Here is a 23481-nt window from a genome sequence, read left to right as displayed (position 1 = left end):
ATTTTGAAACGTCTTGAATGACAATTGCTCCGCCCTTATCAGCAGGTTTGATGACAACCTGTGTGTTATTGGCCAATGATTGAAGAGCAGCTTTCTCAACCTTGCTGGTGTTATATTTGGTGTAAGTTTTGTCAAGTAATATACTATTGACATCTCTCCATACCACTGCTTCATATGCAAGAATTTTGTTGGACATGGTGCATGAAGGTGGAACAAAAGTGGAAGGAATCCTGAGGCCAGTATAAGATGGATTCTTATATGGTCCTGCGTTCCTGAAGAAGTATTTGAGCCTGACTTTTCTGAAGAATTTGAAAAGTTCCGAACGGACTGTGAATGGATCCAGTCTGTTAGTAGGGACATATGATAATCCTTTACTTAGTGCGCGTTGCTCATGTTCATTCAGAATGTATTGGGAAATATTGACTACAGGATTAGTCGTAGATGTGTCAATTACCATCGATATGTCTTGTTGCGCGTGATTCTTTCGCCATGCTGTTCTTGTTGAAAGTGGACCTGTTTCTGAGCTTGGCCGCGTCCTGATTCCCAGTTGGTGGTATTCTGGGTTTGCCCGCGTGCTTGGCCTCTGTTGGAATAACTCCCTCTCGGGGGTCGCCATGGTCCAGGGCGTTGTCCTAAAAAAGGGATGAATTGGGGTGGCTGATATCCGTACTCTTGATAGTTGTAGGGACGGCTAGGGCCAGCCAGTTCTTGCTCTCCCTCCGAGCTGTAGGATGAGTCGGAGAAGGTGGTATAGTTTCTTCTGCCACGAAAATTGCCTCGTCCTCTGTTGGTAAAGCGACCTTGATTGTCTTGTTTATAATAGTCGTCTTGGAGGTATGGATACGTTTTCTTTTTATCGTATAGCCTGATGTCTCTGGCAAGTTTTTCTAGTTTACGGTTCTGAGTGGTAAGATCAAAATCCTTCAATGTAGCTTCCAAATTATTAAGGGTCTCCTTAGCACCAGCAAGGTTAGCATCGGCAGCAATTTCAGCTCTAAGTGTCTTGATTTCAGTTGTCAGTAGTTGAATCTGTTCGGCAGCTGTCTCTATGCCGAGCACCATCCAATGGCGCGAGCAATTGTTTGCTACGTGGCTGAATCCTTCCTTGAATTTGGGTACTTCTACAAAGATAGCTGGTTCAATCTTTATCTGCAAACCAATAGGAATAATATTCTCTTTCAGGTATCTAGTGAGTAAATGCCCATGCCAACGGGTGCGGATCAGTTTCTTCTCAAGCCGTTCTAAGCGTTGAATTTTATCCTTTAGAGTGAAATCTATAGTAGGTAGGTCAGTAGATAGAAAGATATTATCAGGGTTATCTAGGAGTTTCTCTATGTATTCTTCGGAATAAGAAAGTAGTTCACGTTCGACCATGGTGTGTAAATACCCGGGGGTATTGAATTCAATTCTAAAGGGAAAGACCTCGCAGACCAGCGTCTGCACGAAGTGCGGTATGAAAGGGGGGGGTTGTACCCAACACGAGTCACTGGGAACTGGGTAATATTAGCACTGAGAAGGAAGGGGTCCCAGTTTCAGGAGAGTGATTTAATATATATAAAGTAAAATACAAAAAACAGAAAATGCGTCTACAATGTTTTATTCACATTGTAGAACAGACCAACAGATATAGTATCAAACATTGTAAGTTTCAAAGAGGTTGTAAAAGTGCCCCTGGAGGTAAGGAGGACGTGAAATAGTGAGGGTAGTGCAGGTAGGGAATAGTGACAATAAAAGCAAGTATTTATCGAAAGATGGCGAAAATTCAATAATCAATGTGTAACAAGTGGTCATAGATCAACACAATATTTCAAGATAGTCACTGTTGGGGCTTTGTGCTACTAGGCACAATTTTTACTTAAAACATTGAAATTGCATATCTCCAGTTCTATGATTGGATTTTTGTTGTTTTGTTCTCAAATAATTTATTACATTATTTAACGTTATTTTTCTAAATTGGTGTGGGATTTGATTTTTCTTGCGCTGTTTTCACTTTATTCCTGTTTCAAGTGCTGCATAAATACTTTACAGCTTGCCTCTAAATTAAGACTGACTGCTCGGTGCCAAGCCATCAGAGAGTTAAGCACAGGATAATATGGGGTTTGCTGTTGTTACACCCTGTAGAGATTTTGGTGGCTGCTTGAGTAGGGTTTCACCGCTCTCAGCCAGTAACCCACTTTCTAACACCAGCCATCTCATTTTTGTACTTGCTGAAAAACTAATTTGCATAAGGTTGAACAAATATTTGAATATGTAAATTAATAAGCTGCTGATTTGGTAGGCAGCTTACCACTTCGTCTGGCTAAAAACAACAGCCTGCAGCGTGGGCTGTTGACTTCTACAGAGAACATATGGACTGGCAACAATATATTTATCACGTTCTGCAGACACTGTATTTTCTGAACAGGTTTGCAGCATGTTTGAAAGACACTGAGCGCATGTGTTTGTAAAGTCATGCAAAGTTGCATCTACACTTTTAAATATACCCTGGGCAATGGATTTAATGAGATTCTGCAGATGCAATATTTTCCACATAATAATTATGCATTTACTGGCACAACCCACCATCTGGTAAAAAACAATCACAGGTTACAAAAGAGAACCACAATTGGTTCAATACAGTGGTAGACCGTTGTCAGGTTTTGGTGGGCAGCCTTCAGTTGAAGTGGGCAGCCTTCAGTTGCAGTTGCAGCATTGAAGTGTTAAAGTGGTACTGCTGGGGTGAAACTTTTGCCAAGACATTACTAAAATGGGTTAAAGTGGCAAAACAATTAAATGATATCGCTACAGAATGTGCCATATTATGCCACATAATTTGCCTTTTCTTGATGCATAATTTGGTCAATCCTGCTTTATAATCTGAAGATCATTGCTACGTAGTTCCAGTGTTGCTGCCCTTACTTTACCCGCCGACAAACCTCAATTTGATTATGTATTATGCTGCCAACTTTCCTTCATTATTTTTCCTGAGTAGGAGAGGAGGCTCTAGGTATAAGCAAATGTTTGGCTTGGTTTGAGGTTACAATAAAAGACGGTGTAAGGAGTGGTGTTATTATGGTTAGGCTATAAGTAAAAGGGATCACGTGGCCAAGTTTTAGCATTATTTAGGAACAAGTTATTATTGAAAAAAGTAGAAATCATGGTGCATAAGAGCAGATGTAAGAACCTTGGGAAGAAGTGGGGTGTTGCACAGGAGATGGTACTAGTGGTCTGAACACCCTCCACCAATAAAATGTCTGAGAGACAGCGACATAGTCATAGTAAGGAATTAAATGGGAATAGGGTCAAAGAAACAATAACTTGTGTTAGCAGTAATGACTTCAACAGTTGTCGTCAATGGAGTTTTCGGGCATGTACAGTAAAAAAAAGAAATGCAGTTTTTTACCTCTCAATTTTTATATCTTACACAGATATATGCATGTAGTAGTCACAAATTTGTGCATCTACATTTTGGAAATTTTCTATATTCAAATTTTTACATATAGTCACCCTCGATATCACTGAAGGGTGATTTTCATGGGAGGGTTGGTATAGCTGTTATTTTTAGTCCATACTGTCTAATCCGCCGAAATAAACTCATTGACTATTCTAGTCTTCTGTGTATGACAGAACCTAGAAGCAATTAACTTTTACAATGCAATACAACTACTGTCTGGAGTACAAAGGTTTAGAGGTTAAAGTGACTAACAGTATCTTGGTAGGTGTAGCGGCAGGTGGTTTGGTTTACCCTTTGATCCTGCACAGTAGGATTTGAGAGTCCACCATAAAACCAATGGACGAGTGCGTGGGGCATATTCTTTAGGGCAGTACATCTTTTTAGAATGCCATTGTTTTAAATGACTGAAAATGTTAGTTCATCAGTAATTTAAGTTAAGCATTTTTACTTGAATCTAAATCACTGCCCTTGCCACCAATTTTATGATTACCCTCAAACAAAAAAAGTCCTTAAAGGCAACACAATTATTTGGTTTTAGTGCATTTAAACCGCTTTTTTCGTTTCGGAAACCATGCATAACCCCAATGCGACAGGCAGCTCCATGGAATGTCTTCCACTTTCAGGCAGTTCTAGATTTTAGCTGGTACTGCTTTTGCATGCTGGGACTCGTAGTTCCCCTTTCTCATTATAAGTAAGGGTTTCCAAAAATTCCAGCATTCAGAGCTTTGATGTCAAAATTCAGAGACGATTTTGAACATACCCTTGTAAGTAAATGTTTTATAAATGATTGATAGGGCCATAACTATTGGACAGATACTTCGGACTTTCTTACAATGCATTTGGATTTCTTGCATATAAAACTTGGAAAGGTTGAAAACCTAGACCCGTCCCTGACTCCACCCCTAGGCCACTCCCACACTCTACCCTCCAGTCCACCACGCCTTTTGGTGAGTATCTGCACTTATTTTTTTCCATTTAAAGCACTGATCAGACTGATGCCTCAAATTCGCAACCACAATCTGTCCCTGGCCTCAACGTTTACTGGCTGTGGCTTCTGTGCTGCTGCTATTGAACAAATAAGTACAATTAATTAAATAAATACAATATGAAAACAGAGGTAAGAAAACGCTAGTATCTCAAAATTTAAAATAATATTGCCTCCAAAATGATTACTTTAGAAGTTTTAATTCTAATAAATAATATATGCAATCGTCAACACAATGCCATTGTAAAAACTGGGAGAAAAGGGGTGGGAAAGAAAAACGAAAACAGCAAGAAAACAAATAAGAAGAGTGCAAGGTAGCGGAAAAAATTATAATTTGTGTGTAAATCAATGGAGAAAAAAAAGCTCCAGTGGAGATCAACGGACGGGAGATCGGTGTGAAAAAAGGAGAAAAGAAACAGAACAAAGGGAAGGAAAAAGAGGCATGCAGAAGCATTATAAAAAGGAATATAAATGAACGCAAAAAAGACAGCCAAGCAACGTAATACAGAAAGCGAAAAAATGAAGTAAAGAATAAACGTAATGTTAAGTAAAAAACTTAAAGTAAGTCATGAGAAACATACTAACAGTTAAAAAAAGCTGCCAGATTAGTCACACTCACACCTGTCCTACTACTCCACATCTTGTTGTCCTATTTGAGGTTCTCTGCTTCCAGGAGACTTGGACTAAGGAAGCGATTCATCTAAATTAGTATAGGACTTATCACGTCCCAGCAGTAGATGGTCGGAGTGGGAGAGCTAAGGGTGGTTTGTGTGTGTATCTATCCAATAGTATGAATCGAAAACAAATAACGGAGTTCGCTAATGATGACTATTACCAACTAGTTGTGTTGGATTTAGATTTAACGTTCTCTATAGCCTTGGTTAACTTTTATAACAATATTCCCCCAGGCCTAGTGTGTAGTGTTATTAGGAAAATACTAGGGACTAACAATAGTGATCGACTATTAGAGAATTTAACCATTGGAAGAACAAATGGGTATTCCCTACGATGGGCTATGGTAGATCAAACAGAGATGCTTAATTCAGTAGTTAGTAAATGTAAAACAGATATAGTGACATGCCTGAGTGAAGACACTGCCCCTACCACTCTATTATCATCTTTTTTAACAATAACAAATGTAATAAGAGAGTCCCTCATTAGGCAAAACACGAGTAACAGAGCCCAGAGTGGGTAGTTTGGTTCTAGGTGCACTCAAGCTTACTCTCATCTAAAAAAGAATTGCATAAAAATCCAAGAAGCACTTTGGATATTAGGAGACCTAGAGTGGCATATAAACAGGTGGTAAGAGATATGAAAAATACAGTGAGGAAGGAGGCTTGGGAGGCTTTACATTTAGCCTCAGTAACTAAGGACAGTGCATTCTTTTGGAAGGTAATTAGAACACCATTCCTAACTAAGTAAACTGGCCCCACGATTGTGATTGCTATAATGGAAAATCAATGGATTAAGCACTCTGCTCAGCTATATGATGGAGATGAATCCCCTGTGGAGGCCTGTGATACAAACCTTTCCCTCCACTCCAAGGATTCAATGTTTACCTTAGAGGAAGTCGAGAGGGCCTTACACGCTAGCCAGGGCGGTAAGGCTCCTGGCCCGGATGGGGTCCCCATAGACATATTTAAGTCGATCATTCCTCTGTGGGGCCCCTACTTGTGCAGGTGCTTAACGCTAGTTGTAACACCGATTTCCTACCCACTTGGGTAGAGTCTACCATTGTGCCTATCTTCAAAAAGGGGGATAGGCATGACCCGGGGTGTTACAGACCAATCTCCTTGTTGGATGCCATTACGAAGGTAGCAGGCTGGGTCATACTGGAACGTCTCCAGGACTGGGCCGATAAAAATTCCGTTCTATCTGACCTGCAATATGGCTTTCGGGCCGGTGTGGGGACAGTAGAACAGGGTTTGAACCTTTCCTTGTTGGTGGGGAAATATACAAAGGCAAAGAGAGGGAACCTGTTTTTAGCCTTTGTGGACCTCACAGCCGCATTTGACTGTGTGGTCCACACCAAAATATGGAAACTACTGGGAGATCTAGGGGTTGATGAGAATAATATTTATTTTCCTAAGCGTTTTTATAGTGACGCTAAGGCACGTGTGTGCTATAGTCTGAAGCGTGAGCGTTCAGCTGTTTTTTTATCAGGAGTGGAGTCAGACAGGGCTGTGTTCTGGCTCCATTCCTTTTTAACTTGTATATAAATGGGCTTGAGGAAGCTTTGTGTAAAGATAATCAAGATTTTCCTCAAGTAGCCGGCCGCCCAATCCCAGCCCTCTTGTATGCCGACGATGCCGTGCTGATGTCTCGCACACAGGTGGGCCTTCAGCGCATTTTGGATAGTTTTTCCCTCTTTATGAAAGATCTGGGATTAAGGATAAACTCTTTGAAAACTTTTATTATGCGCTGTGGTAGGGGTTTTAAGAAAAACAGAGACACTTTTATTGCAGGACAAAAGATTGAGGCTACTAAAAAATTCTCTTATTTGGGGATCCTCTTTTCCTAGAAGGACTCCTGGGTACAAGCTGTAGCGGCATAAAAAGTGGCATTTTTACGCACCACATCTGCCCTTACTATCTTTGCCAGGAAATTGGGTAAAAGACCTCCCAAGGAACTCATTAAAATATATAAGGCAAAGTGTGTCTCTGCTGCTGTTTATGGGAGTGGGGTTTAGGTGTTTGCTGACCTTACCCCTATTCAGACAGTATAAAACTCTTTTTTTAAATGTATTTTAGCCGTTCCAAGTGGCAATTCAGGATGTATTTATCATGCAGAGCTAGGTCTCCCGTTTATCTCTGACCTAATTAGACTAGAGCCTGTGCTATTGTGGCACAGGCTGTGGACGAAAGAGGATACTAAACTGAACAGAGATATCCTTTTAGACATCTTGAAATTGGAAGGAGTAATGAGGATTCCTTGGCTAAGATACATTTATATTTTTTTAAGGATCTTGGCCATTTAAGTACTTTTCAAATCCTCTTACCATTACGGCAGTGACTAGAGAGGAACTGAGGAAAGAGGGTCTTCTGCTGCTGGGCACTCTTAGATTGACATCCAAAATTTTAAAGCCCACAGTCCTGCATAATCAATTGATTTTAACTACTTTTAATATTCAGCCCTATTTAACTTTATTTTCCCGGTGTATATGATAGGTTTTTATCAACACGCTTTAGGCTGGGGGTCTTTCATAGACTAGTCACCTTTCCTGTTATGAACGACTGGTCGCGAGTCCTCCAGCCTTGCCCTTGTGATAATATTTCCCCTCAATCTACGATCCATGTCATTTTATTTTGCATTTTTCCACTGTTAGGAGGTTGTTGTTGGTACCGATACTAAAACAGTCTGGGTTACATCAATGTCATCCTGCTTTATTGTCATTACAACTTTTAGATAGCGAAAACAGTGTTCTAAGAACCATAGCCTTTTTGAAAAAAGTTCTGCATCTCAGGAAATCTATGTTTACTTGAATGCTTTTTGCACAGAAACGATGGTTTCCCTTCTTTTAATAATGAAATACTGTAACATTTTATGTAATGCTTACTATGAATTTCCTCCTATGAAATTGTTTATGTATTTTATATTGTGCGCTTTTATGATTGCTATTCATCAATCGAATAAAGCCTTTTGAACTGAACTGTTGTCCTATGAATTTCCCATCCTTATCTTACAAATTCTATTCTTCACCAGTTCTGTAATGTTACTTATCCCAAAAAGGGTGTCTGCAAAGTCACGAGACCTGCCCTTCACCACGATGTGCAAAGTTTCCTGACTCACACACCTGAGACACTGATTAACAGTCAATAATTCACACCCAACCCAATTCTTGCATCAGGAAGTCCCACAGCGGGATGTTTGGCAAAAGGCAATTCTTTTCATGGCTGCCACTTGGAGCTTACATCATTGTCACGCGCCCACTGAGTGACAGGCAGGGGAAAACTGATTTGGGAACATGTTTGTGCCGTGAATTCAGAATAGATTTCTTTGAATTATCCCTCGCTGTGAGATTGTGATATTTAGTGTTACCTCGTTGGGCCTTGTAGTTTCATATAACCTGGAACGCAGATGGCAGAATGTGAAAGGGCAACTATGCTCCCCTTCAGGTGCATGGGAGCTCCACGCAGGCTGAAGGTTTGGCTGGAGCTACCCAGCAGTGCTCCTGTGGCTATGTGGCAGTGGCCCTTTTGTTACTTCCTCTTTCTGACTTTCATTTTGAAAAATCACCAGCTCAACAGTCGTGCAAATGAGATGACAGTTTCAGTGGCAGCTGGCACGGATCAGAGGTGGCTGGGCAGAGAGCGGGGGCAGTGGGGGTAACGAAAAAGGAAAATAAACGTACCTCCTCGTCGCGTCTCTCCTCCGTCGTCTCTCTGCATCCGGACAGAACAGGAAGCACCCAGACTCCCCTAAGCCAATCCAAACGCTGCAATACAGTGTTGTGACTGGTCTGAGCTCCGTGGTTTGGTGCTCATAAAGGGACTGGGAGCCAGGGCATGTTCTCCTCCCAGGCTATAATACAGCCTGCATGGAGAACATGTAAAGTGTGCATGACTGTTTGGCCAGCCTGAGATGGCCGGCCAAACATTGATGTGCACTTACAGACTGCCCATCAGTCCTCCCCCTGTTCTGTGAGCAGAGCAGCCCCGCCCTGACAAGCTGCCACAGCAGAAAAAATAAAATGATAATAACATTTAGTTATTAATCTTTTATTTTACTTTTATTTACACTGCGAAAAGTCATGGGGAGATGCTCCTCCCTGAGTGGAGGAGCCGCCACTGGACAGTACGAAAAAAATATGTAACATTGGGATGAATGGCAAAGCTATGTTTTAAAGGAAACAAGTCATTATGATTTCACTCTGAAATCAATAACAAAAAAACATGAGTTACCACTATTGTCTCCCCTAGCAGGGCCATCGGCAGTACCTAAGATGGATTTCCCACATCAGCACCAGACTGTAGTCGTTCTGCCGTGAAAATACAGAACATTTATTTGTGGGAATTACTTCAGCATAAAAAAGGCAAAATCTACTTATTAATTGACCATTCCATGTCATCCTCCTATTGTTATCCTACCAGCGATAGTAGTTACATTTTTGCTACTACATCAAAGATGTTCACTAAGTCCAAAAACGTTACACCTTCACGATAATCGAGCAGGTGCGCTGGAGACAGGAGATTCAGGAGAGCGATACAACACACACCTGTTATGTAACACTATCTTTGGTCTCAATCAAACATCTTTATTCGGTTTAAGAAAGGTAAACCATGAAAGACATTTAAACATGCTAAAATCGTTAAGAACACAGTAAAATGAATGAGACCAATATGAAAATCAATCAATTGTGGATCCATCACCAAATTCAAAGAAAAACAATCTCCTGGAGAAAATAGCCATGGGTACCATTACATCAGTAAAAAATCATTGTGTTTCTTAAGTTGATTGTGCAATTTAAAAACACGCCACATGATAACTAGTTCTAAAATCAGCCAACATCTGCAAATACAGCAAGGCGGGCCTACCATATCCGAAATTAGGCTCTGCCAAGATCGGTTTCAAAAAGTGTTTGCATTTTGACAGAAAAAAGGACATATAAGGACAATGTGTATAGTATCTTGAGCTGAACCATCGTTAAAGTGTCTATCTTTGATCTCACTTCTTTTTCCCACTCACTTCTTGCCCATCAAATTCAACAACAAAAATATCTTCCCCCAAACAAAATATTTTTTTACATTTTTTTGGTGTCCTACCATGTTGATGTTGACTGCTCTAAGTTCTCTGTAATAGTATTTTTTTTAAATCCTGAGGCTTAGCATGATATGCCGACTCCTTGTGTCACACATCTTCTGTTTCAACCCTCCCTACTTTCCTCCCGCCCAGCAATCCGGCTTTCCGCACTTAAACAGAGTGCAAGGAACCCCTCACCATGCTGATAGGGGCTTTCAGCGAGCTGCGCATGCACGGATTAATGTTCTCTCGTGTCAGTGAATGTCACTACACACCTGCCGCTGACAGCAGAAATAGCAGTGCAAACTCGCCACTTTCCTTCCGCTGCCTCCCTCGAGTCTGTGCTGAGGAGACCCGAGGTACTCGCCAGTCATCAGCTGTAAAGTATTAAAGTTCACCAAAGTTGACCACATCTCAGTATTAATATTTCTTGTTGCACCATTAATAGGACTTATTGGTTCAAATTTACACAACCACTTAGCAGTCCTTATTATTTTTTGCACTGGTTTTAACAGAGTTAGAACTACCCTCTCATTAAAATAGCTTTGAGGAGTAGTCCACACTCTTTTTAAGGCACTTTTCATTTTCTCTGCAACTATCAGGGACCCAATGAAGACAACTGGCTTCCAGCTTTCAGCTGGGGCCTGAGGGTCCTTTTAGTTCTCTCTGAGCACGTGCACTCTATTTTTCCCACTATACTAACAGCCTCCTCTGATGCTAGAAATTCTATAATTTCTCTGAATTTTTATCTTAGCATCTGGTTCCTGTAATTAGTGACACTCTTATGTTGATTGATATATGAATCTACAAGGGGTATGAGAGTGTTCTTTCGACCCTTTCTCTCCAGTTGTTCAAATTGTAAAGTATTAAAGACCATTCTTTAGGTTTGTGGATGCATGGATGAGGTGGGTGGAGTGGGGAGCATGGGCATCTGCAGACAAGATTTCAAGATTGAGCTGCCGGAATTATACAATCTTGAAAGCTTTTTAAAGAGCAAGTGAAAAATCCAGGATCCGTGGGGCAAGCCCCTCTTCGCGCCATAACCGCTCCACGCTGTTGTTAAGCGTAAAAGGCCATTGTTAGAACCAGGCTGCACAAATCAAATACATAACCAATAAACATCAATTAACCATAACAATCCCCAATATCAACCTTTTCATCCACTCACTCCCTTCAAGTAGCTCCCAACTCGCCTCCCATTCCACTCCATAACCCTTTCAGTTCTTCATCAACTTCTTCACTTCTCTTCTAGAAACCTCCCCTGTATCACCTGCCATTGCACTCATGCATCCCGCCCCCCATCATTCACTCTTCCCCCCCCCCGAGGGATGGGTGCGCCCTTTAGGGCGGTTACCTGCCCCCCCTCGCTTCATACTGTGCACCTTTCGCCCACCTCCTCACTCAGTTCTCCTGCTGATCACATCCTGCATCTCCATCATATAATATGCGTTTCCCAGTCGGGAAAGGTGCACAACGTCATCCCTGAACAGTAGCAGTTCCTCCAGTCTTAGTCCTGTATGAGCAATCATCTTAATGTCCTTTTCCCCACAAAAAACCCTAATCACTCTGTTAAGTTTCCTGTGGGCTTTCTCCACTGCCCCATGTTTCAATGCCCTTCTCCAGACTTTCCGGGGAATGAAGTTGGTCCATACAATGCATGTCCCTGCCATTCTTTGTTTCATGACATCCAAGTCTTTTTGTATCAGCTGTAAGAGTGCCAAACCCGACAGCCGAATCAGATAATTTTCGTCTGGACAACCTCTTTAAGAAACCATCTTCGTGAGCCAGGGCAAGAGTGCCCCCCATCTCATCCCTCTTTTTCCCCACCAATGCACCTCATGTTGATTTCCTTTGAGTCCCAGGATACGGCTGTATACCTGCTGCTCAGCATACTTTGATGCCCAGTGCACGAACGAGTGTCCAACGATTCAGGTGACCGTCTTGGTCCCCAGGCCACCCACACAACCTATGACGATAAAAAGGCATTAGTACACCACACACCCGCCATCTTTCCACCCCCAAGCTGCCCGGACCCTGTCCCCAACGCGCCTTACATCCGCACATAGCGCTCGCAGCATCTAGACCTCCACCTCCCAATCTGCCTAATCCTGTCCCAGTACCAACCCAGACGCGCTGCCGCTGTCGCCGCCCCAATCCGGAACAAGTGAGTCCCAAATCCAGCCAGATTCATTCCCAGCCAACTCAGAGCCATGCGTAAAACAGCCAACAACTGGGCCACCGTCACTGAAGGACCGGGTTTTAGAACCCAGCGGCGTCAGGGAAAACGCGCGATGCCTTCGAGTTCCCCTGCCTTGGCAAACAGAGACACGGGACACTTCTTGATGACGTCAAAGACCAAAGTTTATTGGCTGCAACCAGGAACAGAGGTCTATGAAGCACACACGGGTGGTTCGCTAGAGACTGCACAAATTCAATGAGCGGAGCATGGTCTTTTATGCCAAAAATCAAGCCTCAGGCAACATTTCAAATTAGCATTGGGTTCATACAAACTGACCAATCACAGTGTGACATTTCAAAAGTAGCGTATGACGACAATCCCACTTTCCGTTGTCCAGCCCACCAGAAATGACCAAGCACATTCCCATATTCTTGTTCGCTCAGGCCGGACAAACCCATCATAAAACCCTCAACCCAAATCAGTGATTATGTCGTAAAGGAAGGAACAGAAACAGATTGGAAGTAAGATAGAAAGGTGGGTGCAGTGTACCATAAACTCTGGCATGTCCTACTCTTTGATCTTTATCTGACCAGCTGCTTAACAAGGAACTGGCTCAGCGAGGTCAGCCTCGGGCAAGGGAGTCAGTTCGGCAGAGGTCACTCAGAAGTCAGCTAAGGTGTACGTGTCCCAAAGACTCGTTCGGCCGCAGTCATCGGCCTATGTGAGGGCAACCACACAAAATGGCTGCCGTACACAAAATGGAACCCGAAGGTTCAAACGAAATCCTTAAATACGTAGTGTTCTCATTGATCGATTCATGCGAAAACACTCGTACACACTACACTCGTGATTTGCGGTCTGCTGACACCAAAATCGTCTATTTCCGACGAACTTTATTGAACGGGTTCGGAACCACCGAACCAGACCCACAAACTCACGGAACTACAGACCCTCCTTTTGCCATTACATAGGCAACAGACCCAAACCCATGTCAATCTGAATCTGGATCTATATTCATCAGATCATCGATATGTTGCTGTAGCATCATCCTATTACTTAGTACCTCTCTCTGGACAGGTCTCCTTGCACACGAAGTAGCACAGAGGCCACAAATAGCAGGAGCACACTGTACACAAAGACAGAACAGGAAAAGGATAGCTAAGACCATCCCAATGACCATCAAAATCTTCCAACCCCAAGTGGATATCAATCCCTATAACCATCCCATTAACGACCAATCGCCTTTGTCCAAATGGACAGAATCGGAGATCTTATGTAACTTGGAAATGGCCTGGAAAACTGACGGAGCGTTGTCTGGAATGAAAACGCAGCAGCTCGATTGAATCAGTTTACAAACTCCACCTCGATCTGCTAGTATGACATCAAGGGCAACTCTATTTTGAAGTGTCATAAGTCTATCCGACTGGAGCTCAGCAGTCAAGTTACTAAGGGCACCAGCAGTTTCGACTATGGTGGACTCAACCACTCTCGTCAACTGGCGAATATTCCTGCTATTAGCCATCGGTCCCCAGAACGGCAGAAAACCCTTAAAGAAATCTCCCAACTCTTGCCCTGCAGTGTCTTCTTGACTAAAGACACCTCTAGCAACTCTCGTCTTATGGTAATCTGCCGCAGCTGTAAAAGTGGGAGGCAACAGGAAAGAAACAAAACATGTGCCCGAAAAATCAGGGGGCAACCATGTATTCGCTTTGTCATAGCAAACAAAGTAGGTACCCTTAGCAGCTAAAAATGCTGGGGAAGACTGGGACGTAAATACATAAGTATCAGTACAAACGCTCTTCCCTAGCTGAGCTCTCGGATTCTTGCCATTACCCTGCAGACAATAGCGACCCTGATGGGGCACTATCCAAATCGGTGAAGAACTTTTCGCTCGCTGGTTAACACTCAGACTAACTCCATATCCAGTAATATCCCAACCACTATATGGTTGCTTCTCATCTATCGGAATAGTTTCAACGGCATTAGTCCCTTTAACCATGTCGACTATTCCTCTAGCAACAGCACTATTCTTCGGATTGCCCTTCGGTGAACGTTGGGTTTAGACACTATGGGCATAAATAAACATCGTTCTGTAAGCCCAAATCGAACCATTTAAACTAAAAGGCAAAACTAAGTACGGAATACCCTTATCAGTCGTATGGGGCATTATACCACAGATCCAACAGTTTGTTGTGTTCATCACTAACTGGTGTTGGTGCAAAAGTTGAATAAAGGAATTATTGGCAAATTACAGTCGTCTAACTACCTCATGTTCAGGCAAAGGATGAAAAGAATGAGAAGAAATAGTAGGTGGAGGTGTAGGTTGCACAGTGGGAACAAATGATACTTTAAAAGAGAATGTCACATAACCAATTAAGAACATCATTAAACTCAATAGCAAAAATAAACACGGTATTAAAAAACTCTTCTTTGAGATCAATTTGCATATCTTCTTTCTAAAAATCATTGTCCGTGCAGGTCTCTCCAACTCGAAGAAATCCATTCTAAACTAAATATGCTGCTCGCGATGGTAGGGTGTTCTATGCTAAGGAATGCCTCTGTCAACCCAGGGCAACTCCCTTAGGCCAACCAGAACCTTCGACCTAGTGTCTCAGGCTTGCACTCCAAAGACTTTTGGCAACCGCAACCCTACAGCTGAACCCGGATGGCGGTTCGAAAAACAAAAATGAGTAGATCCTCGGTGGAGAGTTAACCTGCAAACAGAAAAATCATAAAAACTTTATTTATTTTATTTGTCCATGACTCTCTGTCGCAAATTATAGCTGCTTCTTCCAGACAATTCTTGATTTTTAAACAGGAGTTCAGGCTCAGTAGTGTTCAATCGATTCAAAGGAGGCACAGCTTCTTGTAAAAGATCGTCACTTTGTCTCTCAGAGTTCGTACCAATCAGACGAGCATCGCTGAATGGCAAAAATCGTGGAACATTTTCGGTTTCAGAGTCTGGAAGTCCCTCCTGGACCCACTGATCGTACGGTAAGGGCAATGGTGCTCGCTTACAGTGTACGCCGTGGATCCAGTTTTTCTTGCCTTGCACTCGAACTGCAGAACGTGTAGACAGGAGCACTTGATAGGGTCCTGTCCAGCGGGGCTGATCGTTCTTGCTCCGCTGAAAATTCTTGACCAGCACCCAACTTCCAGGTTCAATAGCGTGGCCTGGATCCTCAGAAGCTTGTGGTAGGCTGTCATGCACCTGTTGGTGTAAAACACGCAATTTAGTCGTCAGTTCGCGCAAGTAGTCAAGCAACACAGGGTACTCAATCTCACTAAATCTGGTTGGTCTTGGCACACCCCAAATATTCGCTGGGCGGACAAAAACCACTTCATATGGACTCAGACCCATTCTCGAATGCACAGTCATTCTTGTGGACAAAAGCGCTAAAGGCAAAGCATCTGGCCATTCTAGACCAGTGCTTGCTTGGATTTTAGCTAACTTCAGTTTTAAAGTGCCATTATAGCACTCGACTAAACCAGCTGATTGGGGATGATTTGCAGCATGGAACTTCTGCCGGATTCCTAGTCCCTCACACACTCTCTTCATGACTTGACCCACAAATTCACTCCCATTGTCACTCCAGATAATTCTCGGCATTCCAAACCTAGGGAAAAATTATTTTATCAGGACTTTCGCTGTGGACAAGGCAGTATTGTCCTTAAGGGGATAAGCTTCTACCCATCTAGAAAAAGAACAAACAACCACTAAAACATATTTCAAGTTGTTGCATCTCTCCATGTGGATAAAATCTAGCTGCAAAGCCTCGAACGGATACATAGGAGGAGCAAAATGACCAGCTGGTGTTGGAGTTCCCTTACCAGGATTATACATCAAGCACACCATACAGTTCTTAACCAAGTTCTCTGCACATTTTGGAATTCCCGCATTCTGCCAAACCGGAGCCAACAACTTACAAATCCCTTTCACGCTAATATGGGCCATGCCATGAGCCATTGTAACAACTGGAAGCACATACGCATCAGGCAACAACCATCTCTGATGCTCAGACAAATCAATCCAACAACCATTCGAATCCAATGTACCCTTACTTTCTCTCCATTCATTCAGCTCTTTCTCAGTAGCTTCAGCTTGAATGGATTTCACACTCTCAATCGTATCTTCACACATGCTCTTCTCTGGAACCCATCTCGCCGGACCCGCAACATACATTCGACTCATCACATTTCTTGCAGTTTCTTTCGCTACTTCATCTGCAAACGCATTTCCGCGGCCAACATCATCCGTAACTTTCTTATGGGCACTGCATTTGACAATCGCTACTTGCAATGGCAAAGTAAGAGATTCAAGAAGTTCATTCACCAACTGTCCATGCTGTATCTTCGTTCCATGCGAAGTCAAAAACCCACGTTCACGCCACAAACGTCCAAAGCTATGAGCCACACCGAATGCATACTGGCTGTCAGTATACACATTCACTCGTTTTCCTTTCACCAACACACATGCTCTCGTTAATGCAATCAACTCTGCTGCTTGTGCTGAATTATGTGGAATACGTGCAGCTTCAACAATCGTATGCAAAGTCGTAACAGCATATGCTGCAGTCGTATCACCATTCGGCAACTTAAAGCACGAACCATCAACCCACAAAGTACCATCACACTCAGGAAGAGGAGTGTCTCTCAAATCTACTCTCTCTTTCGTTTCTTCTTCAGTTCTTAAACAACAATCATGTTGTTCTTCAATATCTGTCTCAACTGAAATTGGCAACAACGTGGCTGGATTCAACGTGTTGCATTGTTTAATGTGCACATGACTCGCTAACAACGTCAACCCGTAACCTGACAACCGAGCACTAGTTAAATGCTGTGTCTTCGTACAGTTCAACAAGGTATCCACTGCATGTGGAACCATCACCACTAACGTGTTGTCCATAACTAAACCAGCAGACTGTCGAATTGAAACAGCTGCTGCTGCCGTAGCTCTCAAGCAACTCGGCAACGCTCTAGCTACCGGATCTAAAGTCGACGAAAAGTACGCACATGGGCGTTGCTTATCGCCAAACTGCTGAGTCAACACTGACAATGCACATCCCTCTCTCTCGTGGACATACAATGTGAAAGGCTTACTGTAGTCGGGAGTACCCAACACAGGAGCCGAACACAACGCATTGCGTAATTCAGAAAAGCTCTTTTGACATTCGTCAGTCCAAGGAATAGGATTTGGAGTATCCTTAACAGTAAGAGCTATCAAAGGCTTCGCTAACAGAGAAAAATTAGGAATCCACTGTCTACAGTACGACGTAATACCCAAAAACGCACGTACTTCTCTCTGTGTCGTAGGCACACTCATTTTCGCAATAGCTTGAATTCTCTCTGGGGTTAGTTTCCTTCCCTCCTTCGATAAGAGGTGACCTAAGTAAGTTACTTTTTGTCGACAATATTGCAACTTGGAGAGAGAAACTTTGTGATGAAAATCAGACAAGTGGCGTAACAACGACAAAGTGGCTTCTCTACAAATCTCCTCAGTATCAGCGGCAACTAGCAAATCATCAACATATTGAATAAGGGCTGCACCATCAGGTAAAACCAACAGATCAAGTTGTGTCTTCAAAGCTTGACTATAGATTGATGGACTCTCGCAATAGCCTTGAGGAGCGCGCTTAAAGTGGAAACTTCGTCCTCCTAAAGAGAATCCAAAGATGTCCCTACTCTCTATGGCAATCGGGATGCTGAAGAAAGCATTCTTCAAGTCGATCACCGAAAACCACGTGGCAGTAGCCGGAATCAGAGTCAACAAAGCGGTGATATCAGGCACAACAGGAAATTGTGGAACAACAATCTTGTTCACTTCGCGAAGATCGATGGCAAACCTATATACAGGAGGCTGTGAAGAATCAGTTCTCTTCAGAACAGGCAAAACGGGACTATTGCACACATTACCTCTCGTTTCCTCAATGACACCCTTTTCGATCAAATCATAAATAATCGCTAAAAGTGCACGCTCACCATCACTCGAGATACGATACTGTGGAATGCGTGGTAACTTAGCATTCGCCTTCAGTGTCACAACATATGAGGGAATCTCCAGTAGGCCCACATCATTCGGACCAGTAGCCCACAATGAATCTGGTAAAGAAGACAATTCAGGTGGAAGTCTGTCTTTCGACATGTACATCGGAGAGATCACCCTCTTACCCAAAGTAAGATGTACTCCTGACGGAGAACAATACAGTGTCGCATACAATCTCTTCAATAAATCCAATCCCAACAGATTCTCATTACAACCTGTAGTCAAAAGAAGGGGTGCTTCGAACTTACGAGATCCAACAGAAAGAGACAATGGAGCAGAAATCGGATTTGTAACGGGGGCGCCAGAAAAACCCACAGAAACATTATCAAAGCCAGACAAAGGTGCGCTAGGGAGTTTAGAATGCATAATAGAACTCTTTGTAGCACTAGTATCTAGCAGAAAAGGTTCTGACACACCTGATGCAATCACTTCAACATAGGGTCCACTCTGATCTACTGGCACTGAAACAACTCCCTCTCTTTGTCCATGGCTGTCCTAACAATCATCACCATTTGCTTCGTCACCTTCAACATAGTAATCATCCATATAGTACTGTGCTGTCCTACCAGACGAACCTTGCTGTTGATCAAAACTATTCATCGAGTTCTGTGGAAGCAAAGGACGTACGTTCTGTCCGTGACCTCTACCTCTAGGCACTTGTTGAGCACCTCGACCTCGTACACCAGAAGCACCATTCGTACGCTGTAACAAAACCCTGACAACTATTCTTGTAATGACCCTCTTCTTTGCAATACGCACACTGATTAGGCCCATACGGGAAACGCTGTTGAGAAGACTCGTTCCTTTGCGAGTTTCTCGAATATTGCTGAGGTTGCTGATAATCGCGCTGACTATTAGTACGGGGTGGATAAGCTTGTTGTAGAAGAACTTTAGTCTTCAATTCCTTAGTCTTCTTATCCGCTTTCTCTAACTCATCTTTGCGCCTATTTTCATAGTACTGGGCCGTAGCTAAAATCTGTGCGGGCGTGGAAACTGCCCAAGCACTCTCGGAATCCTTCAACTTAGTGCACAACTCGGGAAGCAAATTATGCACGAACTTGTCAACGAACAATCTCTGGCCACCCTCGGTAGCCATATCCTGACCACTATGATCTACAAAAGTCTCTTCAAACCGCGTGAAGAAATCAGACAAAGTCTCGTCTTTCTTCTGCTTAAATGCAGACAACTTGTCCCAATTAACACGCACTTCGGGCATCAAAGTCTTCATATAGTTAATAATCCTACCAGGGAGTTGAGCAATTAGATCTTCAGGCTTAGCACCTCCACCTTGTCTATCATTCGCAGCAACAATATTAACCCAGGTATCACCCAATTCATTATCATGATCCGTATGTCGAATCACATTCCAGATAGGTTGTGGAACAACATTGCCAAACAGCATGTCTATGTCCGCTAAATTCATGATGCACGAACCCACAGTTTGAGTGAGCTCTTTATAATATCCCGCCGGATTTTTGCGCGGATCAGGTAAAGTCTGCTTAATTGCTAAAACTTCAACACGCTTCCAAGGAACATGTACCCATACTCGCTGAAAATGCGCAGGCGCAGCTACAATATTCTGCGCAGCATTAGCCTGAACTGCTTCCTTCCATACCGGAGGAACCTCACGCATCGGATACTGACGCGCTTTTCTCCTAACTGACGAATAAGGCTCGAACAATCTCTCAGAAGGAGCATTATTACGAAACGACAACAACGTCGCAACTGCTCTCTCAATTTTGAGAAGACTCACAATGGTCCCTTTCGCAAACTCGGAACGCACTCGATACAATTCTTCAGGAGCTTTACCCACTTCGTCAATCCATTGTTCATGGAGGAACACACACATCATTTCAAAGACGTACCTTTGCTTTGGTGCTTTCCATTGCCGGAAAACATCCATAATACCCTCAAGATCATACTGGGAGGTATACGTAACCCATCTACGTGCCATGTGATCCAAAACTGTGCGCTCATCTGTATCAGGCAATTGACTACGTGATTGTCTACACTCATTCACAGGAGACAAACCCAATTGTCCCAACAAAGGAGAAAAGAAACCAGAAACTGCAGCAGTCATTCGCTGTCTAGTAGAAGGAGAAGATGGAAGAATAAGGGAAGACGGAACAATAGTAGAAGAATCCAAAGTCGGAAAAGAAGGAGTATTATAGACAGGCGTAGGAGTAGCAGACAAAGGGGGAGGCAAAGTTGGCGGCCCCTGAGGAGGCTGCGCCAAAGGAACAGTAGCCAACGGAAGAGGAGCTGGCTGTGGAGGAATTACAGGTGGCACAACAACTGGATGTTGCACAGCCACAACTGGTGTTGGTGGTGCCGTAGCACTCTGTGCATAAGGGGGTGGCGAACTCAATAGATGCAACATTAAAGGATCTTTCACAAGATCTTTCTTTTCTTCCTGCTCTTTAGGCGGCAAAACTGGGTAGCATCTATCTACCGCTAACTTCTTCACCCTAAGCATCTGTTCGCTCTCTTGCTCTTCCTCATTATCCCTATACGCAATAGCAGCTTGCACCATTGACATACCTCGTTCTCGTTTATTCTTCTTCGCTAATTTAATTTCTTGCTGTTTGGCTTCTTTGCGCCATATGCGGAAAGAGTCAAACATTGCCGGCCGGGCTTTCTTCTTGAACAATTTCACCTCGAGATTGTCTAAAATCTCAGTTTCAAAACTACCGTAACGGGGCCACTGTAGGACACCGTCTTTTCTCGTATATTTTACCCAGATCTCATTATAGCTAATAGGGCCCACACCATGCTTCACGTACAATTCATATGTAGGAGTTCCAATCGGAGGAACCGGACACAAATCCTCTAACCGGGAATCCTTAGAACAACCACAACCAAATATCTTTCCAAGTCTGCTAAGACCAGGCATCTTGCTCACTAGTCTAGCTTCAAACTACAAGGGAAATCTCAAAACGATAGTCTCGCGAATACACGAGTCCCTTGGCTTTGGGGCCTGCAGGTACCAAATCAAAGCGATCCACTAAAGGATACCAAAAACAAACTAAGGACTAGGAGACGCTCCACTCATACTTAACTGAAATGTCGATGGCGTCACCAGAAGACCCGTCAATCATCTCGCTCTACAAACGTCTAAGGCTCCAAGACAGGGCGACAGTCAGGGCAGCAGTCCTTCGTAGCCGTCGGAAGGCGGGGAACCTCGCAGCAAAGACTTTCGGACCACGACGACATACAGGGGTCGATGAAGTGGTTGGCCTTCCTCCAGAATTTTCACACGAAGCTCTCCACGATCTTCGGGCTTGGACTGGTACCGCTGAAGTCGCCCCACGTTGGGCGCCAACTGAAGGACCGGGTTTTAGAACCCAGCGGCATCAGGAAAAACGCCCGATGCCTTCGAGTTCCCCTGCCTTGGCAAACAGAGACACGGGACACTTCTCGATGACGTCAAAGACCAAAGTTTATTGGCTGCAACCAGGAACAGAGGTCTACGAAGCACACACGGGTGGTTCGCTAGAGACTGCACAAATTCATTGAGCGGAGCATGGTCTTTTATGCCAAAAATCAAGCCTCAGGCAACATTCCAAATTAGCATTGGGTTCATACAAACTGACCAATCACAGTGTGACATTTCAAAAGTAGCGTATGACGACAATCCCACTTTCCGTTGTCCAGCCCACCAGAAATGACCAAGCACATTCCAATATTCTTGTTCGCTCAGGCCGGACAAACCCATCATAAAACCCTCAACCCAAATCAGTGATTATGTCGTAAAGGAAGGAACAGAAACAGATTGGAAGTAAGATAGAAAGGTAGGTGCAGTGTACCATAAACTCTGGCATGTCCTACTCTTTGATCTTTATCTGACCAGCTGCTTAACAAGGAACTGGCTCAGCGAGGTCAGCCTCGGGCAAGGGAGTCAGTTCGGCCAGGTCACTCAGAAGTCAGCTAAGGTGTACGTGTCCCAAAGACTCGTTCGGCCGCAGTCATCGGCCTATGTGAGGGCAACCACACAAAATGGCTGCCGTACACAAAATGGAACCCGAAGGTCCAAACAAAATCCTTAAATACGTAGTGTTCTCATTGATCGATTCATGCGAAAACACTCGTACACACTACACTCGTGATTTGCGGTCTGCTGACACCAAAATCGTCTATTTCCGACGACCTTTATTGAATGGGTTCGGAACCACCGAACCAGACCCACAAACTCACGGAACTACATCACCCGATACTTAGAGTCATGACAGAAATTTTTTCCTGTCGGCACACTAGCCCTGCGCGAAAAGCTCCGCCATTCCACCATCGGGCATTCTTCCGCACAGTCACTCTCATTCAGCCAGACCCATTTGCCACGCCTTGCCTGATCAGTCTTTGAGTGTCCCAGCCAAATCCCCAGGCGGCACTCATCCAGTCTGACTTCCTCATTTCTCCTACCCCTAACCCCCCTCGTGCCCAGCAGCTCAGACACTCGAAAAGCCCCAGAAAACATTCACACCAGACATAAACAAAAAACTGCAACTTCCGAACCGTCATAACAACACAAAGGCAACGCCCCAAGCAGCCTAACCAACAAGTCAAAAGTAATTGCCTCGAGGAGCCTAGCTCGCGACCGTGATGGCCGCGTTGTAGCTCGGCTCCGTCGACCTTCTCGCCTGTTTTATTAATCCTGTGCCACATCCTGCCCCGAGAAGACATATTCGTGGAAATATGGAAGCATAACGGATTGCTGATTCTTACCATCTGCTCCGGACGCTCCTGGGTGCTGCGGATCCTGAGCTGTGCCCTTGCCCGCTTCGGAGCCCGCGAGACGGGCGGGCCCGGACTTGCCTGCGGCTCCCCGACTGGAACGAGGTTCCTGCGCCGGCTCCTGGTGGAGGAGGTGGGTCGACCGAAGAGGCCACTGTGCGGTTGGACTGGTGGTGACTGACCGGACCCGGCCGGATGGTCCCCGGGCCTGGTGGGACCTGGTGGCGGAGTGCCGCATCCCACGGACGGGGGTTGATCGCATGGGAGACGCGTCTCCCCTTTGTCTCCCAACCGGCCATTTTGAAACCCTCTGCCCGGACTTGGCGGTCGGCGCCCATGGGTCAGAGGCGCCGGCTACCTCCAATGTTTGGGCG

The sequence above is a fragment of the Lissotriton vulgaris genome, chromosome 2_1, assembly GCF_964263255.1.
Source record: "Lissotriton vulgaris chromosome 2_1, aLisVul1.2, whole genome shotgun sequence".
Lineage (NCBI taxonomy): Eukaryota > Metazoa > Chordata > Amphibia > Caudata > Salamandridae > Lissotriton > Lissotriton vulgaris.
This window is presented reverse-complemented; position numbering follows the sequence as displayed.